Source organism: Colossoma macropomum, unplaced genomic scaffold (genome assembly GCF_904425465.1).
Source record: "Colossoma macropomum unplaced genomic scaffold, Colossoma_macropomum, whole genome shotgun sequence".
Lineage (NCBI taxonomy): Eukaryota > Metazoa > Chordata > Actinopteri > Characiformes > Serrasalmidae > Colossoma > Colossoma macropomum.
Window position 1 is genome coordinate 85997 of NW_023496039.1, and position 16266 is coordinate 102262.

The 16266-nt window shown below is 39.1% G+C and overlaps 1 long non-coding RNA gene across 1 annotated transcript; it reads right to left on the reverse strand.

Moving 5' to 3' along the window:
- Positions 1-14504: 14504 nt before the first annotated feature.
- On the reverse strand, positions 14505-15859 carry LOC118804112. Its single transcript, XR_005006964.1, has 3 exons — positions 15728-15859; positions 15422-15481; positions 14505-15185 (listed from the first exon to the last, which is right to left on the reverse strand). It is a non-coding gene; the product is annotated as an uncharacterized LOC118804112 (long non-coding RNA).
- Between the last annotated feature and the right edge of the window lie 407 nt (positions 15860-16266).

Consider the following 16266-nt stretch of genomic DNA (forward strand, 5'->3'; position numbering starts at 1 on the left):
ACAGTGGGTGCATTCGTTTTCGATTTAGCCTGACCCATTGGGTGTGTTCAACTTAATGCGGCCTTGCGCAGCACTGAGGACCAATCTTGCAGAATTTGCCTTTTTTGTTGAAGATGAAATCGATGGGCTCAAAACAAATACTGGAAATAAAACTGTAGTGTATGGTGGCCATATGTAAAAAATAAGCTGCCAGAAGGCAGGAATCAAATAAATGGCATCATACGTGAAACACACGTCATGTTTGTCATCAGAAATCCCAGCCAATGACGCTGATGTTCTGATGTCACGAAGGCATGTTGTAGCTCAGATGGTGAGCAACTGCAGGGTCAGACTTCAGAAACTGCAGCTGCCTGGCTCCCACGTGATCTTAACGTCATGTAACATGGTGATGTTCTGCAGCGCCGGTGAAAATCTGACAAAATTTCAAACCATCATGGGTCGCTTTGAGTTAGCACTGTGCAGAGCCACATTAAGTCGAACGCACCCTACAACAAATGCCTTTGTGACATGTTAGATAAGCAATAATTGTCCATTATTTTTTTTGCAGAAATATGTCATGTATTTAAGTTGGTTCCACCACTGGGGGTAACTTTTGCGTACAATTGTATGCTTCAGGATGCAGATATAACTAGGATTAAAGTTAGGGAATTCGTATCTCTCAGAGCACCCCCTCTGCTCCTCCAGTCTCGGTCTGTGTCAGTTTTCTTTAGTGTTCTTAACCTCCAAAGTAGCAATGCTAATGCTAGCACCACAAGCAATGCCACCACCCCTCCTATGATGCGCAGCCTCAATGCAAGCCCAGACTCCGAGCTTTCAGCCTGGAAGCAGGTACAGGAGTGCTTTTCCCTGGTGCTGACTCCAGCCTTGTTCTCTGCCAAGACACACACCTCTGTTCCAGATGCTACCTTTCCTAGGTCCATCTGCCTACTCCTCTCGCCATGTCAGTGTCATGTAGCTGCTGTTTGGATAATTGATTCCCCTGAAATGTCTGCACTAAAACTAATTAGAGATACGTGAAACCACCTAGATCCAGACCTCCTTGTCCTCGCAGCTAGTTAATATATATTCATAACAACGAAGACAGAAGACAAAATGAAATGGAATTTGCTTCTAATTCAGTGTTAATTGTGGCCAAGGTTCTGTTTTAACTTCATCAGTCCACAGGACACAGGACAGTTTCCAAAATGCATCAGACTTGTTTGGATGTTCCCTTTCAAACTTCTGGTGCTGAATTTTGCGGTGTTTTATACACCTGTCAGCAATAGGTGTGGCTGAAACACCTGAACTCAATCATTTGAAGGGGTTTCTGCATACTTTTGGCCATATAGTGTAAGTTAACACATCCTCTACATGGAACGCACTTTAAATAGCATTTTTTCAGAACAATTTAGTGCACAATATCTGTTTACTGGTACTGCATTATAGTGCGTTGTGTCAGAGATTAAGGCTCTTTTCACAGCTTGTTCATTTGCTAAAACGGAGTTTGGGTTTGTGTGATTTTGTATCTTTAATTTGGTTAAGTGCACCAAATAACACACAATAATGTTTGTTTATTAGTCAAATTATTTTGTTTGCCTCCATTTCAGCCCAAAAACTCCTGCTCTGCACAAATTTGGAGGCTGCTTCTCAAATGGAATCATGATCCCTATGTAGTGCACTATGTAGGCCATAAAATAATGACGGATACACCCAAATTAGTTTAACACAAAGTTCAGCCCAAGCTGCATGACTCCCTGCCACGCACTATTTTGGTGTAGAGGCCATAGTTTGAAGACCTATGCAGTGCACTTCATAGGGAGTAAGAAGGGAGTAGGGATCCATTTGAGATTCAGCCATAGACACTTAACGTCTGTGTGCATCACACACACATTTTGTGGACAGCACAGCACTTTTCTAATATGTAGATACACAAAAACAAGGAGAGAGACAGAGTTATGGGTGAAGAGGTAAGAGCGGCCTCTTCACACAGGACTCTGTTGGCCCTGTCTGAGGTGTGAAAGACAGATACAGTTCTGTGCAAGTCAGAGAACACCCTTCCTTTATTTAATTCACAGTCAACAGCTATTAAGTACAAGTTATTCCTTTTAGGAGATATTCCTGAGGAAATTAGACATATAATCATCCTTAAGGAAGAAGAAAGTCAAAGGAAACAGGAGTTTCCAAAACTGGATTTCAAAAAATCATTTAAAGCTACAGAGAAAATGGGACCCCTAACAACTGTGTAAGACCTGTAGACCACCAAAACTGTCCCCTCAGACAAACAGTACATGAAGTTTTCATCTTTGAGAGAGAGGGGAAAATCAAGCTCCACTATTGATTCAGATCTGAAAACATCCACAGGTGTTTCTGCCCATCCTTCCACTGTGAGAAGACCGCTCAGCTGCTGGGGTCTTAAAACGCTATCTGCACAAGATGCAGTTGTGTGCAAAAGTTTGAACACCCCTGGTCAAACTGCATGTTCTGTTGCTTTTCTAAGTGAAAATAAGTTAAAGCATCCTCTACAGAGAACACACTTAAATATGGCTTCTTTGGAAATTTTAGTGCAAAATTTCTATATATTTGCAAAAATGTATATGTTAAAATATAATATTACTTTTGCACAGGCCACCTATTTGTCCCGATACATTAGGGGTAACCATAATTCTTGTGTTAATGTCAGAGTGAGGAGATGGGGGGCCTTCAAAGATGCTTGTGTCCAGGGGCCTTGCGAGACCATGATCCATCTCAGTGAAAGTTCACTCTCGGTCTGCCACAGGCAGGGGTCACTGTCACCCAGCCTGTGGTAAGACCTAAAGCCAACACTAGAGGGAGGCAGAGAGCCGCCTCTCAGGAATCAGAGACAGCCAGACAACTGTGTTTTGTGTGCTTCATGTGTTGTTGGAGTGCAGACGTCCTATTTAACTTAATATGTTCATGTACACATTTACATTATGTTTAAGAGCTGCAGTATTAGGGTGGCAAGTTGGGTGCAATGCCACAGAAGGGGGATCACTGCCACTCTGTAGACCCACTCCTGTTGAACACCTGCATTGCATATTTTGTCGATTTTGCATTTTCTGCACCATTTTACGATGTACCATAACTTTTGCACTGGCCACACTTTATGTTTCTATGTCTGGTGTCTGATGATTTTTATTGTAAATTCAGTAAACAGTAATAGTGCATTTAGAAAAAAAATGATGTTTAGTGATAGTAAAGTAGTAAAGAAATGACTCAGGCCACATTTTGCATTAATCGCACTGATGATTCATATTTTTAATGCAACAGTATAAAGCAAAAAATGCTATAAAATGAAAAAAAAAAAAAAATTTTCACCAGTTTCTTGAGTACAGAATGTTCTTATGCCTTTTTTATTTACAGTACAGACATTCAGTAGTAGTTCCATTCTCTACATCATAACTTTAAACATGATCACCATTTAATATGAGGATGTTTATGATATTATCATAATAAAAGCAGTAAAACATCAGAATCCTCATTCTTTAAATGTTCTACCTTCTTCATGAAATGTAATTAACATTCATATATAAAGCAGAGACTTTTATCCAGCAGGGAAAAGCATGAAAGTAGACGCCTGTCTCTGGTGTGAAGATGAAGATGAGTAATTCGAACAATAAGTTCTCGTTTGTAAGATCAGAATAAATGACCTGCTTTGGTTTACAGCGGGCAGCTTTTTTGTTTGGTGCCACTTTAGTCTGATTTTCAAAGTGGACAGGCAGACATTTGTTTTTAACCTTTCCACAGCCAACAACCACATACAGTTTCTCAGTATTGATTTTCTTCACTTTACAACCACTTTTGACTTTCCTGCTTTCCACCATGTAAACAGTGAACCTGTGCTCACTGATGCACAGATTTCCAGAACCGTCTTCAAAGCCTTGACCGTTACAGATGCTTTCAACTCTCTTTCTGTCAGACTGTTTAAAGAATTTACAGTACAATTATATGCAAAGTTTGAACAAATTATGTTTTGTTGTTTTTCTAAGTGAAAATAATTTTACATACAGAGAATAATTTAGCTACTGAGAACACACTTCAATTTGGCATTTGCATTCTGTAACCTTTAGAGTACAATTTCTGTTTATTTATACTTGCATGTTGTATTTGTATTCAAAATATTGGAAAAAATATAAAAGATAAAATGTGTCATACCTTTCGCACAGGCCACATTTTATTTATTTTATATTAGTTTCTTTTATTTTATTTTTGTTTTGCCCAATGTTTTAAATTTAGCAAATAGGCAATAATTTGTGCGTTAAAATGTGCAGAAGTGTGTCTCTGTAGAGGATGTGTTCACTTATTTTCATTTAGAAAATCAACACAGCATGCCATTTTTACATAATGCACAATTACAATTACATAATGTTCATTTCAGTCGCATAAGCAAAAATGCAATAAATAATTCTGTTAGTTTTGACAAGAATTTTAAATTCAATTTTAGTCATTTACTGAAAATTGTAGTTGGTTTAAAGTCACATTTTAGTCTGTTTTGTTTTTAGTCAAGATTTAGTCATTATCTCAGACAGTTGATATGATACTATAATGGATTTAGCTGAAGGATGTTTCTCCTGGCTGTAAAATTCCATGGCAAGAAAGCGTATGAATGATGTGCTTAGTCATCTAGACCGAGAATGTGTTAGTGACTTACTGTACTTCTTTCATATATCATATAAAAATGGCCAGAGTGTTACTGATTCCAGATCCGTCACTATGAATCATTCAACATACGTAATCGACATTGTAGCATCCCACTAGTGCCTTATGTACTGCAAACATTCAGAACGACAAACTTAAACAGACACTTAAAACACCGTCACCCTGCTGAACATGCTCAATTTGTAGAGGCTAGAAAAAGTAAAGCGGCTAAAACTAAAGCGCATTTTTATTATTCAAAACAGTTTTTTCTCTGCGTTTTGGTCATTTTTGAGACCTCAGTTTTCAGTGTTTTTGTGTCTTTGGGTGTCTTTTCAAATTGGCTGTATCTTTTATTGTCCATCTTGAATCTACACGGCACTCCATTCTCATTGGGAACGATACTCTCTTTTGGTTTGAATATAAGAGAAATATGTCCACAGATAATCTCACCTCTTTCTTCCCACCTGACAGGCTACTGGTGAAGATGAGGCACTCATCATTTAAGAGGCCAGCTAATAGTTTTGTGTGGCTTTTAAGCTAGCTAGGTACATTAGTAGGATCTGACCAGGTAAGCCTGCTCACATTAGTTATACTGGACGCTGGTATCTTCATGGACAGGCACCGGGCAGGAAAAATAATCATCCAATAAGAAGAATGCATGGAGGCAGAATTTGTACTTGCACTAGCAGATCTATGCATGTAAATGACCAGGACTAGGCCTCTCCTCGATGATCCTTTTCTACCTAAGACTATGTTACATGTTTAAGATGTTTTAGAACATTTTTGCAATGTTCATAGTCTTAAATTGCCCAAATCCCAACTTTTGTTTTTAAGTTGTTGCACGCATCACTTTCAGACAATGAAGATAAGATACTAGATTATATTGTTTTTGTTAAGGCATTCAGGCCTGTTCCGTTCTCTTGGTCTATGCTGCACATGCTCTGACCCATTTGTAGACAATGTGGTGAAGAATGACTCACTTGACCATATTACTTTTTCCACATCTCTGTAGACCAGTGCTGATGGTTTTACACCACTGAACTCGCAAATGAAGAATAATTCGTCAGAAAGTATTGAATCAATAAACAGAAAGAATTTAAGTCATATACTAACAACAGCAGGGGTGAACTCTCAAGTTCCAAAGATGCTGCATGTGGAGTTCCTCAAGGAACTAATCTTGGGCCATTTTTTTCTTTAATAATGATTCAAACATAGCTTGCTCATTGACGTTTTCCCTTTATGCTGATGATTCTGCGATTTTGGTACCTCATAAAGATAAAAATTAGGTAAAAAATAAATGAAGTACTGAGCTTCAAAAAGCCTCAAGTTGGTTGGCTGACAACAAGTTGTCCCTTCAGTTATTGTCACGTACAGTTCTTGTCAGTTCATTAAGAATAGATTTCAGACATCCCAAAATGAGTTGATAGGTTTGTACTGAAAATACCTCCTTGTACACATTTGGAATCAGATCATTTCAAACAAATCAACCTTCTTCCCATAGAAAAAAGAGTGACTAGAACTAGAAAACTAGAAAAACAGAAAACTTTTCTGGAACTAGAAAAGTGCATTTCCTGAAGAAAATGGAAAGTGATTGTGCATCTTAAGTTTGGTAAGATATTGCTAAGGGATTGCTATGGTATACCAGGTGATTGCTAGGGTTGCTAGGTGGTTGCTATAGTATCCCAGATGATTCATTGGGTGTTGCTATGAGGCTGATATGGTATTCCAGGTGGGTGTTGCTAGGTAAATGCTGCTGGTTGCTATAAAATTCTACATGGTTAACTGGCAGAAAAATAATAATAAAAGTGCTTTGCAATGCAGAATCACTAATTACTTACTTAAGACTTACTTAAAATACTTAATAAATCAATTCCATTTACCTACTAAGCTGTTTTAACCAAGTAAAATATCTTAATACTTTACAACTAGAGGAGATCACAACAAATCCTATACCTTTTAGATGTAACAGTAATTAATTGGTAAAAAAATACAATTTTAGGTGGAATTCATTTCCTGCTTCTCCCAAACAATTTCAAGTTGACAGAAGCTTTAAATGTGCTCTGAAGAAATGGCTGCTAAACAACATGTGATACTGTGAATCTGTGTTATTTTAAACCAAATTTAATTCAATGTTCTTGCTTGACTATTTCAAACTGTAATCTTGATATCTTACATAGGACCACAATGCATTATATATGATTGTTTCCAGCACATTCAACATTCTAGAGCCAGTTTGCTATTAATGTTTCCATCCTAATGGAAAAGAACATACATTATATTTCCAAAAGTATTCTCTCGTCTGCCTTCACACGCATATGAACTTGTGTGACATCCCATTCTTAATCCATAGGGTTTAATAAGATGTCGGCCCACCCTTTGCAGCTATAACAGCTTCATCTCTTCTGGGGAGACTTTCCACAAGGGTTAGGAGTGTGTTTATGAGAATTTAGGACCATTCTTCTAGAAGCGCATTTGTGAGGTCATACACTGACGTTGGACGAGAAGGCTCGCAGTCTCCGCTCTAATTCATCCCAAAGGTGTTCTATCGAGTTGAGGTCAGGACTCTGTGCAGCCCAGTCAAGTTCTTCCTCACCAAACTCGCTCATCCATGTCTTTATGGACCTTGCTTTGTGCACAGGTGTGCAGTCATGTTGGAACAGGGAGGGGCCGTCTCCAAACTGTTCCCACAAAGTTGAGAGCATGAAATTATCCAAAATCTCTTGGTCTGCTGAAGCATTAAGAGTTCCTTTCACTGGAACTAAGGGGCCGAGCCCAACTCCTGAAAAACAACCCCACACCATAATGCCCCCTCCTCCAAACTTTACACTTGGCACAATGCAGTCAGACAAGTACCGTTCTCCTGGCAACCGCCAAACCCAGACTCGTCCATCGGATTGCCAGATGGAGAAACATGATTCGTCACTCCAGAGAACACGTCACCACTGCTCTAGAGTCCAGTGGCGGTGCTTTACACCACTGCATTCAACACTTTGCATTGTGTTTGGTGATGTAAGGCTTGGATGCAGCTGCTCGGCCATGGAAACCCATTCCATGAAGCTCTCTATGCTGTTCTTGAGCTAATCTGAAGGCCACATGAAGTTTGGAGGTCTGTAGCGATTGACTCTGCAAAGAGTTGGCGACCTCTGCGCACTATGTGCCTCAGCATCTGCTGGCCCCGCTCTGTCATTTTATGTGGCCGACCACTTTGTGGCTGAGTTGCTGTCGTTCCCAATCGCTTCCACTTTGTTATAATACCACTGACAGTTGACTGTGGAATATTTAGTAGTGAGGAAATTTCACGACTGGACTTGTTGCACAGGTGGCATCCTATCATGGTACCATGCTGGAATTCACTGAGCTCCTGAGAGCGACACATTCTTTCACAAATGTTTGTAGAAGCAGTCTGCAGGCCTATGTGCTTGGTTTTATACACCTGTGGCCATGGAAGTGATTGGAACACCTGAATTCAATGATTTTGATGGGTGACTGTTATGACCCCACGTTTTGTTTAGGGCATGTGGGATTGGTAACATGTGGCATTAAAATACTGAACTGGTGAGAATTGATAAGAAGTGTGAGAAACAGACCAAAATAGAGCTTTTAAGGCCATTTTTATTAAAACAAATGTCAATAAAACCAGAGCGCTGTGATACCTAGTACCACACTGGAAGAATCAAACTGGACGGCACCAAAGAAAAGAGCATATCAAAACCGAACCACGCTTGCCTACTCTGAAACCAAAAGTATTTAGCTAATCTAATAAAAAGGAAACCAAAGCTAACTACTCTAAACTTCCCTTGCCAGTAACCAAAAGTACATGTGGCGGTGCCCGCCCTCTGACCTAGAGAGCTAGACAGAGTAGACATCTATGTGGTGCAAATGTACAGGTGCGCCCCTCTTACCTGTTTGAAACCCCAGGTGGTACAAACAATCTCTTGTAAAACAAAGTTTAAAGCATGCAGGTAAAATACCACAGCTGAAGTACTTCCTCTAACATAAAAGATTACTTTTGTAAATATAGTGTACCTGTAATATCAGATGTAACATCAGTTTTCAAACCTACATCTGTCATTATGGTAGAAAAATCTCCTGCTTGCTGCTTTTACCACTGCCAAACTTTTATTAGTGAAACGGTGTAATCTCCTGTTCATTGTGTAGACATTGTTGGGCTCTAACCTTAGTGGATATCATCTCAAATGAGCTTTCAACAGCTTGTATGCATGGGGTCACAGCTAGTACAGGGGAGAGTGGAAACTTTTTCACCACATTTTTTCCCCGCATAGAACCCCTTTATGGAATTACTCTGAAATTACAATGTCAAACAGAAGAACCCTTTTTGGTGCTATATAGAATCATATACAGCACATTCTTCATCACCCCGAGGAACCTTTCCACAATGCAAGGGTTCTCTGAGTTATTTTGACAGGGTCACATTTTTAACCCTGTCAAAATAGTGAACTCCTTTAATCTCAAAGATGTTATTTGTTACTACAATAACATAACTAATAAGCCTCATGGCTACATTGATAACTTCGTCTTCCTACATGCTAAATTCTTTCATGCAAAATTCACAAACAGATATGTGTTCAAGTGTGTGTTTGTATGGTTCTGTATTAAATATATTATATATGCTTCTATAATAATAATAAGAAGAAGAAGAAGAAAAAGAAGAAGAAAAATATCTTTATTCATGGAGCACTTTTCTTACCAGTGGCAGCTCAAAGTGCTTTACAGACATGTGATAATGTTTTACACTAACAGACAACACAATGACAGATCAAGTTAAAAAAGAAATACCAAAGAGACTTAGAATTTTAATGAAGTGCCAAGTTAAAGAAATCCGTTTTTAAAAGTCCTTTAAATGTGTAAACTGACCTTGACTGTCTAATAAAAGGAGGAATTGAGTTCCACAGTTTAGAAGCAGAATAACCGAAAAAGTCTCTCCTCGTTTCTGAAGGCCAGTATCTGCAGATCTAAGACCACATGCTGGAACATAAACAGACAGACACTCTGTGATGTAAGTGGGGGCATTAAGGTCATTTTGAGCCTTAAAAACTAGTAGCAGAACTTCAAAATCTATCCTAAAGACACAGACAGCCAGTGCAGTTTTTAAATGGGAGTGATATGATCTCTCTGTTTTGTCCTTGTTAGGATGTGTGTGGCTGCAATTTGTCTCTGCCTTTGTCTATGCAGCAGTGCTGTTGTTGTACGAGTCAGTGGAGACCCTGTAGGTTAGTGTAAGTAGCTGTCTAGCTTTTTTAGTACACTTTTCATTTCTTACCTTCATAGTTTCTGAATTAGAGTGTCAGTAGATGAATACTAATGTTAGCTAGTTTCTGACTTTTGCCTGAAGTTACAGTTTAGCTAACCAACGTTAGCTAGTTGACAGCCCTCCCTTTCATTTCCCATAATAAAATGTCTTATTATCTAATGCTGGCTAACACTGGTGCTCAGTCCTGAGCAGTGAGACAATGTAGAGGCACGATTTGACATCAATATAGAGTTTATTACTTCATTTTAATGGTATTTTGTCTGGTGTATTTAGTCTTTTGTCTTTTTGATATTATCTTTTGGAATTCAGGGGTTTATCTGAGTGGACAGTTGAACAGGATTAATAAAATCCATGTGTGCTGAAGGCCGAGTAGTTTTATTAGTTCAAATGTATGACTACTTTCAGAGTCAACACGAGCAAGAGGAGAGGAGATGTATGGTACTTTTAAAAATTAAAAATTAGGACATAGAGATGATGATGCAGCCTGTATTGTCTGTGGTTGTCATGCAGGCTTAATACAGAGCAGGATAGTGTGGGTGATGGAGAGTTTTACATTTATGTGCTGTTGTATTCAGGAAGCAGAGGGACGTCAGAAAAACCCCCTCCAAATCCGTTCCGGTACCTTCTGGTCTTCTTTCTTCTCCATGCTCAGTATTTCAACATCCACTACATGGTGCTACTTTAAATTCATGGTTCCTTTTAAATAATTATATTTCAACTTTCTACCTTGATTGCAGACCCACCTGACACATTGAATACTATCTAGTGTGAAAGTATTAATTGGTTTGCATGTGTTGTCTTGTGGTTATTGCAATTTAATCTGATTATGAATATGATTATTATTGCTTAAACTTAAGAGGAAGTCAGAGTAACTTGGATTTAGTTTAAAGTCTACAGACCAATGCAGAGAGAGACAGACTCTCGTGCCGAGGATGTTTCAATCAAAAGTGAACTTTATTGGCTAAATATGACACTACAACTGGAGAACTTGGTTAATAAACAAAAGAAAAGAAATAAACAAAACAAAGGAATGGCTCAGGTAATGTAACTTTAAAATGGTATGAAAACATGTTTGAGGGCGCTTCTTGGGAAAGCAACTCGAAAATTAAGGACAAAGGATCTATAGGGCAACTTAACCTAAACTAACATATATCTTATTGAATAAAATAGCGTCGAACCTTGACTGCACAAATGAAAGATAGCCAGCCTTACTTTGAAGTCGGGGCAACAGGACTACAGGTCCTTCTAGATGGGTCGCTTGAGGACCAGCTGGAGCTCACACGCTGGGCTTTCCTTCGCTGGCCCTGGAGTCTTGGGGGGGACTTCGCACAGGCGACGTGCTGCAGTTGATGACCGGCTTCGGCATCGCGCCTACCTGAGGATGAAGCTTGGAACCAGGGCAGTCTTCTGGCGAGGATTCGGTTTGCCAGTCGAGGCGCAGCTCTGGCTGGGCTTCAGAGTCTCTGGGCTTCTTCTTAGGGCTGCTTGAGGATGGAGCTTGCAGCGAGGCAGTCCTTCGTGGTCAATCTGCCTGCAGATTGAGGTTGGGCTCGAAGGGAATCTTGGTTCTTGGCGTGACGGGCTACCTCGACTCACAGTCGGCTGGGAAGTGCAGTCAAATTCCGAGGCTGCTACCCTGAATTAACTACCTGTCTTCGTCAGAGCTGAAACTTGAAGAAATTCCTTACTTGGCCGTGTAAAGAAATCTTCACTTTCCTCTCTAAGGTTGGGTTAAACTTAAAAGTATAAACAAAAGACAAACTACACAGACAACAAATTATCCAGATCTGATCTAAACTTCTAAACTTTCTTTCTAACCGCGGTTGGCACAGACTTGTGGAAGTTTCTCCTTCTTTTCTGGAACGCGAGCTCGAACTAACTGGAACTGGCGTGCGTGCCGGTTTTACCTGGCTGTTGGCCCCTCCTTTCGGGGGTGGAGCGAAGGTGTTTTTATTAGCTATTCCTAGTTCTCGATTCTGATTGGTGGTGGTTCCTCTGTGAGCGCCTTCCCAGACAAACTCCTTTCTTTGTTCCCTCTAGGTCTCAAAAGTTTTAATTCGATTAAACAAACCATTTCAGATCATTCAAGTAAGTTCCTAAAATCCACAACAGATGAACAGGACATCAATGTGCAGGTTCTACCTACATTATCTGAAACACCTATGGTAAAGGCAGAAGCAATCCTATAGGTAATCCTGGGGTCTTTTCATTGCAGGAAATTTCAACACAGTGAAAATCATCACTTCAAAAGAATAAAATCAAGTAAACAGAAGAGTAAAATAGAAGGCTAAATACAATAAGTGAAAAGAATACCTAGGTGCATGCTTAGTGTTCTAAAATCACTACTTTAAATGGTTATTTCAGTAACTTTCAGACAGTTATTCTACACATTCCTAACGTCTGGTAGAAGAAAGGAGAATACACACTTTTAGTAACTGGGTACACAAATACAAGCATCATCTCTTGCCAATTAGATAGGGTTGATAGTCAAACATGCATATCAATGAGTTTTTCTGAGGTCCTTTTGTGAGCAACAGTCCTTACGGTGAGATATGGTAATTCTTGTTTTCACACCTTGGGGTGCTGTGGGCCCATGTTTGAGATCCTCAGGGAATTTAGAAAGTTTTAAGTTCAGATTGTCGTATCAGTGCCATTCTTGGTATGTTTAGTTTAGTTAAAAAGAGTTCTAACGAATGGTTGCAGTTTGGAGTGGATATATACCTTAGAAATGTACTTTCTGTTACTTAAAGATAAAGTTGTCCACAGGACTTTGGAGAGCCATGCGGCCGAATTCCAGGGTGGTGTTCTGTTGCCCTCTGGGTCGAGGGAGAGGGGTCCTGGTTCTTAATTCAGCCGTAAATTTGACTGAGTTTGGGGTTGGGAGTGTTAAGTCGACAGATTTACACTTCCAGACTTGCTGGAGCCAAAAGGGCCTTAACTTTTGGGTTGTTGATAAGTTAGGTAAAACACTCAGCTTGGAGTAAAGTTTCAGCCAGTGTTCGCTACAGTTGGCTCTTTGTGACATGTCACAGTTTAGTCTTGCCATTTCTGAGTCACATCACTGTGAAGTCATGCGGGGTCAGATATGTTTTCTCTTGAAGGCTCTTTCTGTTTGACCATCAGTGGGCAGCACAGCACACAGAACTGGCATTCACACTCACAAACAGAACACGTGAGTTTATTAGTGGAAAGAAATGCAGAACATCAGTGCAATAATACAGTGCAGTATTAAAAAAGCTTAATAATGAAGAACTTATACAATATATTAAGGAATTATCGCAGAATAGATTTCTTTATGTAATGGTGGTCTCTAACTATCACGAACTTAGAAATGGTATCAGCATCCAAAAAAAATAAAATAAATACTGAAGCTTAATTAATTTGAGGGCAGAAATTGTAAAGTCAGAAGTTTGAGAGAAAGGAGAGTAGCTTCAGTGCTGACCTGTCCAGGAAATAGAAAATATTCAATATGAACGTGTAGTGCAGTAATACTGAACTGACATCATCAGATTTGCTACCTGTGTGTATCACCACAGGAAGTATGGCTACAGTGTGGGTTACTGTAACCCCTGTCAGTGCAAGAAAACAGGAAATAATATTTTTGGAAAACCAGATGAAAGTCTAAATAATAAAATCAATGCTGTAAAATATTTTATTACTTGATTTTAAATGAGGCTGAGACAGATTGAGAATACTAATCTTCATACCTCTTTATATTCGGTTTCTCAAGGTGGTACAAAAACTAATCTGAGCAGTGCATGAAAACACAACAAGAGTACGTTTCTAAACCACAGCATCAAATCTATCCCACTTCAGCTTCACAGACTAATGTGCATTCTGTAACAGATTATAATCGTTAGATAGGCTGCATGCTGTCATTAATGGTATCTATCTAGCAGAAATATGCTATGATATAATTGACAATGCATAACAGACCACACTGTTTCAGTGAGATCCAGTGGGATTATTGTTTTCAGTGGGAGAGACACGGTTTGATGGTTGTTTTGGCACGTAAGGTGCTTTTCTTTCATTTTGGTTTATCTCAAAGTGGTGAAGTGGTCTCCCCCATAAGTGTTTTTTTGACAAATTAGATGAATTTGAAAGCAGATCTTCAGTAATAGTGTATAAACATGGAGAAGCGACTAGTGGCTGCAGTCACCAGTCAGGCGGTGGTCCTGTGGGGGACCTGCCCACTGAAGAACAGGGTGAAAAGAGGGTAACAAAGTATGCAGAGAAACTGGACTACAGTCTGTAAATGTAGAACTACAAAGTGCTCCTATATGATAAGTGGAGCAGATAAAATGGACAATGAGTGTAGAAACAACTTGAAGGCATCAGCTTGTTTTTCTAATAAACTCATGCGATGATTACTAACTAAAGAAATGACAGACCACGTTTTGCATTAATCATGTAGATGATTAAAAATTTTTAATGCTATAGCTTTAAGCAAAAAGCTCACAGTGAAATAAATCCAGCAAAATCTTTCAGTTTCTTGTGTACAGAATGTTCACACACGCTTTCAAATTCACAATTCAGATTTTTCAGTGAAGATCTTCAAACATAGTTACAATTTATTAAGAGGAACTTTATGAAAATTATCACAATAACAGCAGGAAAATATGCAAATGCTTAGTCTTTAAATGTTCTATGCTCTTCTTGAAATATAATTAGCATAGATTCTTGTAGCAGAGACTTTTATCCAGCAGTGGGAAGCATGAAAGAAGAGAAATAGAACCAAAAGAAGGTTTTGTGTTTAGGTGCAGGATGAATGAGCTGCTTTGGTTTACAGCGAACAGCATCTGGTTTTGGTGCCACATTGGTCTGACTATGAAAGTGAACAGGTAGACATTTGTCGTTAACCTTTCCACAGCCAACAACCACATACAGGGTCTCAACAGTAATGTTCTTTATTTTACAACCACTTTTGACTTTCTTGCTTTCCACCATGTAAACTGTGAACATCTGCTTACTGATGCACAGATTTCCAGGACCGTCTGCAAAGCCTTGACCGTTACAGATGCTTTCAACTCTGTCTCTGTCAGTCTCTCTAAAGAAGGTCTGCAAATCTACTCTTCCACAGAGATCGTGTTTTTGTAGGTATCCATCAAACATGTCATTTAGTTCTTTTACTTTCAGGTTTCCTTTAATATTCATTGACAGAATGTGCTTTTCTGAGAATTCATTGTAGCTTTCTTGATTTGCCCAGTTTTCCTCACAGCGTGAGCCAGAACTGAGAGCCAGAGCCAAGAGGAACATCAGAAGAACAGAAAGCCTCATCCTGAAAGAGAGAGAGAGGCGAGAGAGAGAGTGACAAGTATGTATAAAGAGAAAAATTATAATATGTTCTATAATACATGAGTAAATATGCTGTTTTGTTTTATTTTTTGTTCAGTTTTTGAGTTAATTGTAAAAGATTTTCAGTGAGGCAGAGATACTGGACACTGTGTAGGCTGAGTAATACCTAAAAGAGCTTTAGTAATGTGATAACTGTAGGTTGTTAAACAATGTACTTACATGTACTCAGTTTCACACACTCAAGCAGGAGTGTTTTGTCCTTTATGGGCAGTGCTCCGCCTGTTATCATGAGCAAAAAGAACAAATTTAACCTCATTTGTTATTTTAAAGAAGGAAAAGTAGAAAAAACAAATACAGCCAACTTAAAAAACCTTCCCACAAATTCTATCTCCACCCCAACTGTCCCGACATCTCTAACACCTCTCTATACTCATAAGCATCACTGCAGTTCTGTAAGTTCTGTGAGTTCTTTTCTCTGTTTTTCTCTCTAGTCTTACTTCCACAAATCTAACAAATGAAGTTTACCTGGTTAGAAGTTTGCAGCTGTGAGGGAGTCTCGTGCTGAATTACTGTGCAGTATTGTTGGCTAAGCGTCGCATCCAAGAAGAGTCCTGTTGAATGTTTCAGACTCAGTAACAGCTCAGTGACTCTGCACTGACTTTTATACGCCCTGCACCCTGCAGGTGAAAAAAAGAGAGCAGGTGTGCATGAAAGAAAAGGAAGGAAGAAGAGAGAATTACAGATGAAGAGGTAACAGAGGCCTCTTCACACTGGCCACATTCAGCCCTGACTAAGGTGTGAGAGAGAGATAAATATATACAGTCAGGTTCATAAGAAATTTATACAGTAACTCAACTTTTCTAATTGTACCCTCTGCACACCACCACTGGATTTGAAATGAAGCAGTCAAGATGGGATTGTAATATTGCATTAATCATTTAGGAATTACAGCCATTTATTAGTTTTAATTAATCCCTCTATTTTCACAGGCTCAAAAGTAATCAGACAAACTAACATAATTACACATAATTAGTAGAATGATAGTTGGATGCAATCCTTGCAGT